General features: G+C 45.0%; 1 long non-coding RNA gene across 1 annotated transcript; it reads right to left on the bottom strand.

Moving 5' to 3' along the window:
- Positions 1–13,068: 13,068 nt before the first annotated feature.
- On the bottom strand, positions 13,069–14,301 carry LOC142071987 (uncharacterized). Its single transcript, XR_012668271.1, has 2 exons — positions 14,216–14,301; positions 13,069–13,844 (listed from the first exon to the last, which is right to left on the bottom strand). It is a non-coding gene; the product is annotated as an uncharacterized LOC142071987 (long non-coding RNA).
- Positions 14,302–15,719: the final 1,418 nt, after the last annotated feature.

Genomic DNA, 15,719 nt, shown 5'->3' with positions numbered 1-15,719 from the left:
AACGGTGTCCATGGTCATGGTAGTTGTTCTAGAGATACAGTGAAGAAGGCACTTTTTATTCCGAGACCCTGTTTTCAGGGAGTCATAAATCACTGATCTTCAAGCTGAAATGTCTTAGGTTTGTTCTTAGTAAAAATTACATTGAGTTACTGATGTGTTTAAAACCCAGGATTTTATGCTGCAGGACGTTTTTCAGGTCTCTTCTCCCCCCACCCTCACCCCTCCCCCCCACACACACACATTTGGATGTGGGTAACTTTCTGGAGCAACTGCTTTTTAAAAACTTTAAATGCAGCTGACCTGGGAAGACTGCATGGCTCAGGGGTTGGTTAATAGGCTTTGGGTACCTAAACTGTCTACTGTCAGGTCAGTCAGCCAAACCCTGGTAGGGCTAATAGTGGTTGAAAGTCTTTATAGTCTACCCACAATTAAGTGGCTTATGTGAAAAATATCAGTGGTTTCAAACCAATTCAGTGAACTGGCCTCCATATCACAAAATCCACTGACCAAAAGGGAGGAGGGGAGGGATAGCTCAGGGGTTTGAGCATTGGCCTGCTAAACCCAGGGTTGTGAGTTCAATCCTTGAGGGGGCCATTTAGGGATCTGGGGCCAAAAATGGGGATTGGTCCTGCTTTGAGCAGGGGGTTGGACTAAGATGACCTCCTGAGGTCCCTTTCTACTCTGATATTCTATGAAAAGAGCTGGCTACCAAATGTCATGCCTTGGGCCTACCTGCTGCAATGTCACAGGAAGGATGCAATGTTTTCCCCAGTTTCTGTGTTGGATCCTGCCTGGTCTTTAGGCAGCTGAGCCTGTCCCTCTTTAAGTCCCAGTTTTCAGTGCCCCATGCAGGTTCCCTGCTTGGCTGCTCGCTACCGCACAGAACAGGACAATCAGGGGGAGAGGCAGAGACAACAGTGTAAAGGATCCTTTTTCAGCTGCCTCATCTTTGGAACTACACTTGGAGGGAACAAAGTGCCAGTGGGATTTTGGTGAGGGTCAGGTTCCTAGGTGGCCAAGAGGCTCTGGACCTGTATGTGCCCCATTCCTGTTAGTATGGGAGGAGATAGAAGAAGCTCATTTTTGTCAACAGAAGTGTCACCCAAAGAGCTGAACAAATACTGGCAGCAATGGATGGTGGACCCCATTTTAAAAAACCCTTGAGCTATCCAGTCACCTCAGGTAATTATTTGTATTGCAGTAGCACCTCAAGGCCCCAGTCTGGGATCAGGGCCACATTTTCTGGTCATTGTATAGACATAAAAAAGACACTTCCTGCCCTGAAGGACTTATAGTATTCCCATATGACCTGAAACAACAGTTGAATCTGGCGAACAAATAAAGTGAGGAGGACACCTGTGACATTATTGACATGAATTGTGACCGTATATATCATTGTTGCAAACACTATTATATATTTGCAGCAAATATTGTACAAAGGTTGTCATGTGAGGTGTCTATGAAAAGGTTATGATTTGCTGGTTATGATTATGCTACCTGTATGTGTGTATCATTTTTGTAGGTGAACTTGTGAATATTGGCTATGTACTTGTATCTCAATGTGTTTGATTCTAAGTAGCATTAGTGAAGCATTTGGTCATCTTATTGGAAAGGAATTTGCAGATTAAGTGCCCAGTCAAGAAACACTTAGCTGACAACGGACCTTGGGAGACTCCAAACACTAACTGACAATGGACCTTGGGAGACTCCAATCCATGTGAGAAGTCTTCCTGGGAACGTTCAAGGTAGCATGTGAGCAATGGCTGCTCTCCCTGTAAAAGAACTGAGTCATGCATGGACATGTGACTTGCCCATGTGACTCCAAACTCCATCTTATTACGGTGATTTTGCACAGGAGAACAAAGGGGTTTCTGCTCACAAGAGAGAGAATATAAAAGGCCTGGGAAACCCCTCCATTTTGTCTTCAGTCCTGCTTCTTACCTCTGGAGAAACTTTGCTACAGACTGAAGCTCTGAACAAAGGACAGAATGACCCATCCAAGCTGTGGATGTACTCCAGAGACTTGATTTAAGCTTGCAGTTTATTCCATCACTGCTACAAGCCTGAACCAAGAACTTTGCCATTACTGTATGTAATTGATTCCATTTAACCAATTTTAACTTTCATCTATATTTCTTTCTTTTATGAATAAACCTTTAGATTTTAAATTCTAAAGGATTGGCAACAGCGTGACTTGTGGGTAAGATCTGACTTGTATGTTGACCTGGGTCTGGGGCTTGGTCCTTTGGGATCGGGAGAACCCTTTTTTTCTTTTACTGGGATATTGGTTTTCATAACCATTCGCCCCCATAACAAGTGGCACTGGTGGTGACACTGGGAAACTGGAGTGTCTAAGGGAATTGCTTGTATGACTTATGGTTAGCCAGTGGGGTGAGACCGAAGTCCCCTCTGTTTGGCTGGTTTGGTGTGCCTTAATAGTAAAGGAAACCCAACCTTGGGCTGTAACTGCCCTGCTCTAAGCAATTTGTCCTGAATTGCTACTCTCAGTTGTGTCCTGCCAGAGGCAGCATTGTTACCACATCATAACAATAGAATCATAGAAATGTAGATCTGGAAGGGACCTCGAAGGTCATCGCCCCTTGTGATGAGGCAGGACCAAGTAAATGTAGACCATCCCTCCCACGTGTTTGTTTAATCTGTCCTTAAAAGCCTCCAGTGATACAGATTCCACAACTCCCCTTGGAAGCCTATTTTCAGAGCTTAACTATCCTTTTAGTTACAAAATTCTTCCCTAATATCTAACCGAAATCTCCCTTGCTGCAGATTAAGTGCATTACTTCTTGTCCTACCTTCAGCAGCCATGGAGAACAGGTGACCACTGTCCTCTTTAAAACAGCCCTTAACATATTGGAAGACTGTTATCAGGTCCTCTGCTTAGTCTTCTTTTCTCAAGCTTAAATATGCCCAGTTTTTTAAGTCTTTCCTCATAGACCTGTTTTTCAAAACCTTTTGTGACTTTTGTGGCTTTCCTCTGGACTCTCCGATTTTCCTAAATGGTGGTGCGCAGGACTGGACGCAGTATTCCAGTTGAAGGCTCACCAGTGTTGAATAGAACAGGACAATTATCTCTCAGGTCTTACCTATGGCACTCCTGTTAATACACCAAGAATAATATTAGGCTTTTTTTCATCCACATCACTTTGTTGACTCCCATTCCATTTGTGATCCACTCGAACCCCGAGATCCTTTTCAGCAGTACTACTGCCGAGCCAATTGTTCCCCATTTTGGAGCTGGGCATTTGACTTTTTCCTTCCTAAGTGTAGTACTTTTGCCCTTGTCTTTACTGAATTTCATCTTGCCGATTTCAGACCAGTTCTCCAATTTGTGAAAGTGGTTCTGAGTTCTAGTTCTGTCCTCCAAAATGCTTGCAACGCCCCTGCCCCCCGCAGCAATTTTTATAAGCATGTTCTCCACTCCATCCACCCAAGTCACTAATGACCAGTATTGGACCCAGGCCTGACTCCACTAAATGCACCCTCTGAATTTGACCGCAAACCATGGACAACTAATTACTCTTTGAGTACAGTTTTTTAACCAGTTGTGCAGCCACCTTATAGTAATTTCATCAAGATCACATTTCACTAGTTGGCTTATGAGAAAGTGATACGGGACCGTGTCAAAAGGCTCACTCCGATCAAGATACACTATGTCTACCACTGCCCTCCTATGCCCTAGGCCAGTGACCCTGTCAAAAATGAGCATGCTCAGTATAATAAGCTGCACCAACTGCCCAGCTGTTGTCCAGCATTCTGTGGGCATTGCAGCAAAGGTCAGGTTTAAGGGGGGAACTGAAGAATGACAATGCAGCGGCTATATGAGGAGCTTGTCTGGTGCATAGGGGATGGCTGGGGAGAAAACACAAAAGGTGTTTGAGGGGAAAATTAGACAAGAGGGCAATGAAGACTGGCACTGTCGGCAGAGCACAGCTGGGGGGTCAATGACTTGATAGCCTGTTGGTGTGGGGCTGACCCCTGAAGGTAAAGACAAAGTTGTGTCTGTTTCTGTGAACAGTGCTGAAAGTGGGTGGGGCCACAGGGTGTTGCAGATCCGGTGGGAGGGGGGGAGGAATTAAAACTTGGGGGCAGGGAACAGAGCTTCTTCTACCAGTGCCCTGGGCTCTTGATGCTGCCCCATACTGCTCCTGGCAGGGGTTCTGCACTATACCCCTATGGGTGGTCACTGTCACTCACTCATTGGCTTGTCTGCCTGTCCATCACACACACACGGGGCCTGAGATGAGCTGTAGGCTGGGATGTGCAAGAGCCCCAGGGAGTGGCCGATGTAGCAGCTCTGGGAGTGTGGGGGGGCTGACCCCAGCACAGCCTAGAAGCTGGGGAGGGGCCAGGAGAAGACAGACCCTCCCCTGCTGGCCACCCAGAACTCTGTAGGGACAGGCTTGGCACTGTGCCAGCAGAGAGGGATGGGCTGGGGGAGCAAAAGCAGTACCCCCAGAATGGGCCTCAGGGATTCAGCCTCCCACACCCTCACTGACTGTCACTGCACACACACCCCCTCCCCAGAGACCCACAACCCCACTCACTTCACCCCAGCCCCCCAAGCACAGAAAATCCCACAACTCCACTATCGCTGCACCCACCAGCCCCGCTTCCCCAGAGACACTCGCAACCCCAATGACTGTCACAGCACCCTCCCATTCCCAGAGGCTGCAACCCCAGTGAATGTAACTGCACCCCCCCAAAGCTCAGAGACCCTAAACATCATTGATCTCACTGCACCCCTCAGGTCCCAAACTCACAGGATATATTTTAATAATTTGTATGAAGTCTGTTGCTTCATTTAAAAACAGTAACAATGATGTATAAATAGCTTACTGGGCTAAAAATTGCATGTAATTACATAATACAGGTATAAAAGAGATTGTGAATTGTCTGTATCAAGTGCATGGACATTTTCTTCATCTGGGGTTATGATAGACACCCACACACACATACACACTTTTTTCAGGCTACTTTAAGCACTGTCCGTGCATGAAGGGGAGCCAGGGGGATCTAAAGGGAGTGGTGAGGCAATGATTTTGACAGAAGCATGTTGAACGTACCTGATATGGCCAGGGAAGAGGTGGGAGGAGGCAGCAGCCTGACAGGGCAAGTTTATATTTGTCAAGGCTACAGAGAAGATTAGTAGTTAAGATGTGAGATGATTTGGGCCTAAAGGAGAGTTTTCGCTCTACAGACTGAGAGAAAAGGCCAAGTTTCATAGTATAACAGTGATTGATGGAAACCAATGAAACAGGGAAAGATTTGGCTTTTGACTTCAGTGTGCTGTACAGGATGTGGTTTTAATTAATGTCTTCGTATCCATCAGGATGTTTGTTTAAACCTTATACAACCTTGGTATCAACACTGAAATGAGACCAGAAGCTCTAGTTCCTTTTGTCACAATGACATCGGGTATTCAGCACTGATATATTTTAAAGGGACACCATCCATTTAAACTTCACAACTCTAATTCCCCACCGTACTTTTACTACAAATAACTTCTAAGGTGACCACAAATGAAAACAATCTGTGGCCCACGGGCTGCACGTGGCCCGTTGGCATAATCCACTGACGGGCCACGAGACAGTTTGTTTACATTTGCACGGCCACCCGCAGCTCCTAGTGGCTGTGGTTCACTGTTTCCAGCCAATGGGAGCTGCGGGAAGCGATGTCGGCTGCAGGGACATGCTGGCTGCCACTTCCTGCAGCTCCCATTGGCCGGGAACAGCAAACCGCGGCCACTGGGAGCTGCAGGCGGCCACGTAAATGTAAACAAACTGTCTGGCAGCTCGCCAGTGGATTACCCTGACGGGCCGCATGCAGCCCGCAGGCCACAGGTTGCCCACCACTGAATTAGAGGAACACCTATATTCCAATATCTTCTTTAATTGTTTGCAGTGTTGTTGTAGCTGGGTTGGTCCCAGGATATTAGAGAGACAAGGTGATTGAGGTATTGGGCCAGTTTCAGTTGGTGAAAGAGACCAGCTTTTGAGCTACAGACACCAAAAGAAGTAAAAGACAGTACCTCACCCATCGTGCCTCTCTAATATTTTCTTTATGCATTTGACAGCACTTCACGTACATCTAACCTGCTTGCCTAATAGGGAGACAGATATCTCTTTGAGAAATCTAGAGAGAAGAGGGGAGGAATGAGTTGTGTCTGGGTCACTGTTGCTAGGCAGATGCATAATTAACATTTCATGCCTAGAAATTTCTGGAATTAGGCGCGGTAATTTGGGGCATGCTCAACAGGTTTCCTGTAGCTGGACTCATAGACTTCACTGAAGGCAAGTAGTCTGGGCAGCTGCTTTACAAAAAGACGTGTGACCCTGCGTAGGTTGGGAGAAGCTCAGTTACAGGTGCAGAAAGTAGATCGTTTTTCCCCTGCCTGAAGCATTTTGCTGCAGATTAGTGCTATTGTTAACTTTCCAACACAGGGTAGCCCTGGCAGTGTTAGTTATGGAAAGGGGAAATTGGAGCGAAAATGAACTGCTTTTGTTTTAATTGTATACCCAGAATGTTGTTTGATTTTTAGCCAAACTGTTTTAAGCAGTATGGGTCACCAACTCTTTTCTTATATAACTGTGATGATGGGGAAAGAGTCATCTTTAATTTGTTGTTCTCAGTTTTGTAGTTTTTTGGTAACTATTATTTATTTAATACTTAATACTGATTGGTTGGTTATTTAGTTAGCTGACTAGCTAACTGAGAGACTCTAGCAGTTCAGCAGAGGAGGACAAAGTCTGCATGGGTTCCGACTGGAGATGTCTGCAAGCAAGAAGGAGGGAAGTGATTGCACTGCTTTTCACTCAGCAAACTATAGCGAGTTGATGAACAAAGACTGAGACTCAGGTGAATTCAACCTAAGCTTTTGGACCTCTGAGTTACTTCCCACTGAGTTTCTGTGGGGCCTGATCTGTTTAGATTTACATTTTTTTATTATATTTCTGTATAATTGTGAAGATAATGTAAGTAGATTAGGAAGTAGTCTTGTTATGTAGTCAAAATTAAGCAATTATTATTTTCTTTATCATTGTAAGATTTTATAAAAGTTGGTACTTCATAATTAATTCATTCCTTTTGATCTTTTGGACTTGATTGTGGGGAGACTGACCCTGTACAATCCTTGCTGAAAATCCTTAGTGAGTGAATTCTGGGTCTCCACGTGCTTTTCCAGATGAGTTGTGAGGAGAGGGGCGGTGACATAAACTCTAGTCCACCCAAAGGTTACAGACAATCAGTTTTGCTCTTTCTTCTGTATAGTCAGTTTTCCCAATTGTCTCTGAGGAGCCTTTCACTCAGCAACAGGGGAGAGAAGAACATTTAAAAAGAAATAACAAAATAGACAAAGAAGTCAGTAAAAGGACTTTGGAACAATTATAGGATCTGGAGCTACTTTGGGCTCAATTTTAAAAAGCATACTAGATTTAAAGTTAATGGTGTCCCTTTAAGTACCTGTAGGCTGGACTATCATATCAGTCAATGTTATTTTACTATCATCAGTCAAAGTTACGATGTTATTGTTACTGCAACTTGCCTGGAATTAAGACAAGAGTTTAGGACAGCAACTGGGGGTGCTGGGAAGATGAGACCCAACAAAAATGTGAAGCTAATCCTCTAGCTTTGTGCCTTTTAGGGCCCAATCCTGTGAAGTGCTGAGTACCCTCCTCACCTAGGCCCAGATCCACAAAGAGATTTAGGTGCTTAAATCCTGGATTTAGGCTGTACTGCAATCCACAAAAGCCATGTTGAGCTGCTGCCTCACCCTGTAGGTGCTTAAACTCACTCACCACCTAAATGTTTGCTGTGAACGTTACCTAGGTGCCTACCTTTCTGCCTCTGGGTATGTGCACTGGTGCCTCAAGCAACTGGATGCCTATCTCATGACTAAGCCTCAGGATGATCGTCAAATAAAGTGCAAATAGGCGTTGTTCTGCCTGTCTTCCCTGTGGGGCCCAATCTGGTAGGTGTGCTGAAAGGATGCCTAACTCCACACAAAACAGCTGGAGGTGGGCTGGTGGCCTCCCTTATAACCTTTAGCCCAGTGGTTAGGCAACTCACCTGAAATGGGGTGTTCACCCCACACCAGAAAGGAAAGCATTAAAAGCAATCTAGGGGGGGCTGCACAGGGAGAAGCCAATTGGAAAGAGGCTGCACGGGACAGCCAATTAGGGCCCATCAGGCTAATATAAAAGAAGCTGCATGGCCACAAGCAGTCAGTTGCTGCAGGGAGCCCAAAGCGAGAGGACTGTGTCCCCAGCGGGCTGTAGGAAGGTAGCACCGTGGACAGAGCAGTTGCTGGCAGGGACCAGGTGTGCATGAGGAAGCTCCTGGCTGGCTGCTGGGACTTGTGGACTGGAGAAGAGGGTGAAAAAGGTGCTAGGACTGCGGGAAGTGGCCCAGGGAATTGAAGCAGTATTGGCAGAGAAGTTAAGGAGAGGCAGCAGGAAGCTGCTATCTACAGGGACCCTGGGCCAGGACCTGGAGCAGTGGGCAGGCCTGGGTCCCCCTCCCACTTGCCACTGGGGAAGTGCCTGGACTATTCATGGAGATACTGAACCCCCGCCCCCGGAAGGGGGAAAACACAGATGTTGACATGGTGAGAGAGCTGATTCAAGAAAAGGACACTGCAGTTCCTGGGCTGAGACAGTTCTGCAGACGGAGAAGGCGGCAGGGAAGGTCACCAGGAGAGGGCACACCAGCTGAGAGCTAATCCCTGAGACGGCCAGCAGGAGGCGCCACTCTGGTGAGTGAACTCCCTGAGGCTGACACAGGGTGTGGGAGACCTCTGTTCAATTTTTTGCTCTGCCTAACGAGAGGGGATTTGTATAGGGGTTTCCCGCCTTTCAGGTGAGTACCCTAACCACTAGACCAGGGGTAGTTAATGGGCGGACTGCAGGCCAAATCTGGACCACCGGATGCTTTTGAATGGACTGTGAAATCTTTTTATTTATTTATTATTATCATTATTGTTGGTTTTGTATTTTGCCTGGAGTCTGGACCTCAACTGTACCTTGACCAAGAAATTTGGACCTTGGCAAAAAATAATTTGATTGCTTCCTGCCTAGACTATGGGATGTTGTTAAGGCCCTTTGTTTTCTGTTTTTATTTTTATTTCCCAGGAATTTATCAGTGTTTGTTCTAAAATTTAAAAAATGGAGGGGATCAGTAAAAGCTGAAAACAAAGGGCAGGGGGAGAGGTGCTCCGTGCACACGGGTGGGGGAAGGGGAGATGGTCTCAGTGTAGTGGTCCCAGCTCCCTGCCCCTCTCGCTTCCCCCCCATGAAAAGAAAGCAGAGGGGCCACTCTGAAGGGTACTCTGTCTGGTGGGGAGGGGGTCAGTTCTCACTGGTACAGCCTTCCACTCCTTTCCTGACTCTGGCCCCTCAGTGAAGCCCCATCTGCTTCCTCTGCCAAAAAAAATTCTCAGATAGTGAGAATAGCTCTATACCCCAGTGGTTAGGGGCACTCCACTGAGAGCTGAGGAACCCCTGTTCAAATCCCTTCTCCTCACTGAGGTGGCATTGAACCATATCTTGGGTGAGATCACTAATCCCTGTGCTAAAAGATATAAGGGAGTTGTCATCCTTCTCCTTCTCTTTCCAAATGAGCCCCCCCATTTTGCATCTTCACCATTTTTAGAGGAAACAGCTCAGGTGCCTGACTCCAGCCAGGAACCCTCTCCTGGGGACCCCAAGCAGAGATAGGCACCTCCCTCCAGACCCAACTTAAGCACTAAACTCCCTCTCATCCACATCTGCTACTGGCTAGCTTAGGCGGCTCCCTGCCTAGTGTGCTGGCTTTTGTGGATCCCATTCTCAGGCATCTGTCTCTTCCCACACGTTCTATAGGGAACCTAGGCATCTAAACCATGGTCTGTGGATTCCACTGGGTGGCCGGGCACCTAAAAGTTAAACATAGCAACACTTTGTGGATCTGAGCCCTAGTGACCTCAATGGGAGTTGAGTGCTTGTGACCTCGCAGGATCAGTGTTTGGCGGAGTCATGCCTTTGGCTTCATCCAACTCCCATTAGAGTCGATGGAAAGAATCCCATTAATTTCAGTGGGAATCAGATTGGGCCCTGAGGCCTTGATCCTGCAAAGACTTATGCATTTGCTTAACTTTATGTGCTCTGAGCAGCCTCATTGACTTCTTCATGACTACTCCAGTGGCTAAAGCTAAACTTGTGCATAAGTCTGTGCAGAAGTGGGGCCACAAATTGTAAACCATTTGGGACAAGGGCACGGATCACTTTTGGGTCTGGTTCTGTTCAATATCTTCATCAGTTATTTAGATAATTGCATAGAGAGTACACTTATAAAGTTTGCAGACAATACCAAGCTGGGAGAGGTTTACAAGTTCTTTAGAAGATTCAAAATGATCTGGACAAACTGGAGAAATGGTCTGAAGTAAATAGGATGGAAGTCAATAAGGATAAATGCAAAGTACTCCACTTAGGAAGGAAGAATCAGTTGCACAAGTGCAAAATGGGAAATGGCTGCTGAGGAAGGAGTACTGCAGAAAGGGATCTGGGGGTCATAGTGGATCACAACCTAAATGAGTCAACAGAGCAACACTGTTGCAAAAAAACAACAACAACAAAAAAACAAGCAAACATCATTCTGGGATGCATAAGCAGCAGTGACATGAGAAGTAATTCTTCTGCGCTACTCCGTGCTGATTAGGCCTCAACTGGAGTATTGTGTCCAGTTCTGGTCTAGAAGAATGACTTATGAGGGAAGATTGAAAAAATTTGGTTTGTTTAGCCTGGAGAAGAGAAGACTGAGACGGGCCACAAGTTTTCAAGTACATAAAAAGTTGTTACAAGGAGGAGGGAGAAAATTTGTTCTCCTTAACCTCTGAGGATAGGACAAGTAGCAGTGGGCTTAAATTGCAGCAAGGGAGGTTCAGGTTGGGCATTAGGAAAAACTTCCTGTCAGGGTGGTTAAGCACTGGAATAAATTGCCTAGGGAGGTTATGGAATCTCCATCATTGGAGATTTTTAAGAGCAAACACCTGTCAGGGATGGCCTAAACAATATTTAGTCCTGCCTTGAGAGCAGGGGACTGGACTCTCAAGGTCCCTTTCAGTCCTGTGATTCTATAATTATCTATTTAGCAAGGGCCACCTTCTGTATAGCCTCATGTATTCTTGAGGTGCTACATACATCATAATAGCAACTAATAATTTAATTGTAAATTATTTTCTTTGGATACTTACTCATCTGAAAAGAACCCAAGAGTTTGTTGTTCTTTTGTTGCACAATGTTTAGTTTGCATGCAAGGTCAAAAACAAAAACAGATGAGTTTGAAGTTGAAACTCTGTAGATGTTGCTTACATGCAAGCCAAAATATCATTTGACTTTGATTGTTTGGGCTTTATTTATTAACATAATTAAGGAAAATATTCAGTACACAAATGCTAACCTCTTTGTGTTAATTAAAAGTTTCTGCTAGAGCACTCTGAAGTAATATTGAATGCTTCTCCCTTCTTTTCCATACCAAGGATGGGAAGGAGTGGGGTTTTCAGCTGCTTTTCTCTTCTGTATGGGCAGATGTATAAGCAGGAGAAGGGTGAAAACAAGAGGGTTTTGGATAAGTGCCCAAAAGTCTGACTATTTGTCTGATATGTATAGAAGCCTCTTGGGGGAGAGTGCATGTCTAGTGGTTAGCACAGTTGATTTGGATCAGCACGTTTGAGTTCTGTTTCTGCCTCTTCCACTGATTTGTTGAGTAACAGTTGGGCCAGGCAGTTAATTCTCTCTCTGCCTCAGGTTGGGGGTGGCTGTTTTTTATAGAGTTTCTATCCTCTTTGAAAGATGCTGGGTTAACAACACTGGGCATTACCTTACCCACAGAACAGGAGACAGCACTGCAAAGTTCCCATCCAATGTGCCTCAATCCTGCCCAGGAAGCACTACCAGTCTCCATGCCCAGTCAGTTCTTGGCCTCTCTTCTGAGACTCTTTGCAATGGTGCAAGTTAATACCCATTACAGTGGTAGGTCTTGCAATGTGGATTCCCGTTTGATAGCTCTGAGACCAACAAATGCATTTGACTGAGGTCAGTGAACTCTGCCTTAATTTACACATCTGTAAAATAGATATGTCAATATTAATGTACTTGCTAGCATTATTTGATATTTATTTGAGGTCCATGGTTGTACATGTATTATTAATTGGGCTCTCCCACAAGATGACCGTAAAGATCATTCCAGGGAATAACAAAACTTGGTTACTTCATGGAGATCTGTAAAAACACAGGTCCTCTTCTGCCTAACATTTCAGGATACTATGGGGCAGTCTCTTCTGAGAGGAAAATGACTAATAAGGATGATTTCAAGGTGTGACCAGAGTCCTGGGGGAGCCCACTGAGGTCACTCAATTATGGTGAACTGCAAAGAATGGGGCAGACAATCACCAAAGCTGGTGGATATTCCAAAACTTACATTTACCAAGCCAGCACAAAACAGCTTCTGTAATACTTCACTGGTTACCCAGAAGCCAACAACACAGTTCTCTTAAAGCAACCCAGCCTCAGTCCTCCACCCAGACACCCAAGTCAAATATGATGAGGATTACTGAAAATCTTATTCATCATATAAGAAAGTTCTACCAATCCCAAAGAATAGGACACATTACCTCCCAGGTTAATGAATATTCCAGCTGTTACCCGAATACATGCTTACAGCCAATTCTTATTAACTAAACTAAAATTTATCAAAAAAGAAAAGAGGGAGAGTATTGGTTAAAAGATCAGTATACATACAATGCTTATGTTCAGGGTGATTCCAGGTTAGGACTGGAGATCTCAGTGTTGGGCTTAAGCTTCCCCTGCATGAAGCATCAAGTAGATTTGAGATAAAAAGGATCAGGACCCAACCTCTTTTTTAATACCATTTCAGGCCTTCTTTGACAGGTTGGAGTCCTTCAGTGAACAATAGGCAATTATGGAGACTTATTTCCTAAGCACCAATGGTAATTAGCTACACAAATTAACATAAGGCAATTTATTCATTAGGCAGTCTGTCAGAAACTTCAAAGAGACATATAGACAATGACTTTATTGCACCCAAGATTCTCTGAATTAATAGCTGTAGTGACAGACAGGAACTGTCTGTTTACATGGCTAACCTTTACCAAGATATGAGTACACACATACAATTAGTATCACCTCTAACTTCTAACAATATAGGTTTGCAGTTCAAAATTCTAGGCTATCTACCATGGAATGGCCATAATTACTATTTACATACTCTTCTAACATGTCTCTAAAGGTTGGCTTTGGATCATTTAGCCTGCAAGCTGCTTAATCCTTTCTGGCCATGTGTCACACTTTGTATAAAATTTGTTTCAATTATATAACAGTGGTAGCAACAATGATTTGCGTGGTCATATTTTAATTCGATAATGTCACACAACATACTCCACTTCTTGAGGTATATTTTGCTCATCTGAAACTAAAACCAGCCTTGCTGTTGATATTTTGTTAGCCAAAAGGAGGCTGCACATGAAAAATTTTACCAGACTTAACTTTTGGTCCAAGTTTGGGATTGTTTCTTTTTTTTATCTGAGCCAGTTTGCCCATTCCTTTATAACTAGGATCACTGATTATAAGAGATGGAATAGTGTGACCAGGAAAGAATTTATTGGTGGAATCTTATGTTTGTAACATGAATCTTATCTCTTCAACCCCTCCCCAGTTTTCCTTCTTGTGGCAATCTGTGTCAGAAGGAATTTACTTGGAACACTCTGCCTTCTATGTCTTCTTTGTAATGCTGGCCATGAAAATCCTAGAGCTGGGTGAAACGTTTTGCAGAGTGACCTAGAACAAAAAAGGTAGGGATGTACAACAGTATTTTTTTCTTTTTTCAAACCTCAGAAAGAGATCTGATTCCATTTGACTTTAAGTTTGGAGTCTGGGTCAGTTCTTGTTTAGGCCTTGTCTACACTACAAAGTTTTGTCGGCAAAAGCTGCGTTTTGCCAACAAAACGGGAGGTGTACACACTACAAAGCTACTTTTGGCAGCAAAACTCTGCTGTTTTGCTGACAAAACAAAACCATCTCAATAAGAGACATAAAGCTTTTTGCGGGCAAAGTTAAAGCGACAAAGCGTCCGCGTACACTGCTGTTTTGTCGACATAACTGGCTTCCACCAGTATCCCACAGTGCCGGCAGTGACCCGCTCTGCTTACTGTTTTGATCTCTGCTGCCCTGCAGGCATGCGCCTCTCTCCTTTCAAAGTTCCAGGAAGTATCTGACAGCTGTGGGTGCTGCTCTGTTCTGGGAACAAAGAGAGCAAATCATTAATGTGGTATACTGTTGTTTTCCCCTGCACTCGGAACACAGGGGCAGGCAGACTGCTGCTGCGGAAGGGGCGGGAGGGAAGGAGGGCAGGAACTGCTGTGCTGTTTTGACATTCCTCCGTACCAAGAGCTCACAGAGCGGCTCAGGATGCCACTTCCGGCAGCTAAGGATGCTGTGGGAGAACTCGGCAGGCAGAGCGGGCTGCTTGGGGAAGAGACTGCTGTGTCAAGTAGCAGATCTGGGGGCTACGTTGGGGGGCTGTTCCCCCTTCCCCTGCCTCAGGATAGGTCGGTCAGACTGCTGTCTGACCCGTCTCCTCCCAAACGCACCCTTCTCCCTCCCCCCCGCCAACCGCCCCCTACACTTCAGTTGAAAAGCGGCTGACAGATGGGATTAAGAAATCTGCATCATGTGATGCTGTACCTGCCCCATGAGGCATTGCAAACCCTTCGCAAAGCACTCTGGCCAGCTACACAGTGAGATAGCTACCACAGTGCACTGCTCTCTGTGTCGATGCAAGAGCTGCTAGTGTGGATGCACTCTGCTGACGCAAGGAGCGAGTGTGGACATGTAACAGCAGTTTTAATTAAAGAGCTTTCATTAAAGCAGCATAACTTTTGCCAACAAAACTTTGTAATGTAGCCAAGGCCTTAGGAAAGACTGTTATACCCATTCTTATCTGCGGTATAAAGTCTGCTGACACTTTTGCACAGATTTTAGAAAGTTGCTAAATTCTGTGTGTTCACTGCCAAGAAAAAAATTCCTTGGAAGCCAGTGACCTGTATCATTTGTACTGGGATGTATACATTCGAGCAAGAGTAAAATCATAACTCATACCATTGTTGTTTCAGGATCATTACCTTCAGTTCCTCAGATTTTTGCAATATGGCACACGTGAGGCTACCTTTGGAGCTTCACTTGTGGAAAATGACTGTCTGTGTAGCACGTTCTCTATGGTTTCCAGTGCTAAACACCACTACTGGCTTCCAGTTCAATTCAAGGCATTGATTTTGCTCTATAAAGATTTTATCATTTGGGAACTGTCTGCATGTGGGGAGATGGTACCGCTTGCCCGCTGTAACATCTAGATAAGATGAGAAAATCTGAAGTACTCCTGCTAACAATCTGGTACTGGGGCTTAAAAAACTGGAGTGAGAGTGGGGTTACTCTGGAGAATTGTGTGTGGCATTGTTACAAGAGAGTTGTCAGTTGGATGGAGATTGACTCTAAGCATGTGCATTAAAAAACCACCCCACCTGGTCATTTCTATACTGCCTTTCCAAAAAGTAGCTATTTTCTTTGCATAAGCAACCATACCTCTGTTTTTAACATACAAAAAGGTTTACTCACCCCTGAGTTAAATCCTTCAGGGGGTATGGCACAGGTTTTAGA

This window comes from Caretta caretta, chromosome 5, assembly GCF_965140235.1.
Source record: "Caretta caretta isolate rCarCar2 chromosome 5, rCarCar1.hap1, whole genome shotgun sequence".
NCBI classification, from domain to species: domain Eukaryota; kingdom Metazoa; phylum Chordata; order Testudines; family Cheloniidae; genus Caretta; species Caretta caretta.
Note: the sequence above shows the minus strand (reverse complement) of the source record. Positions and strands in the feature narration are given on the sequence as shown.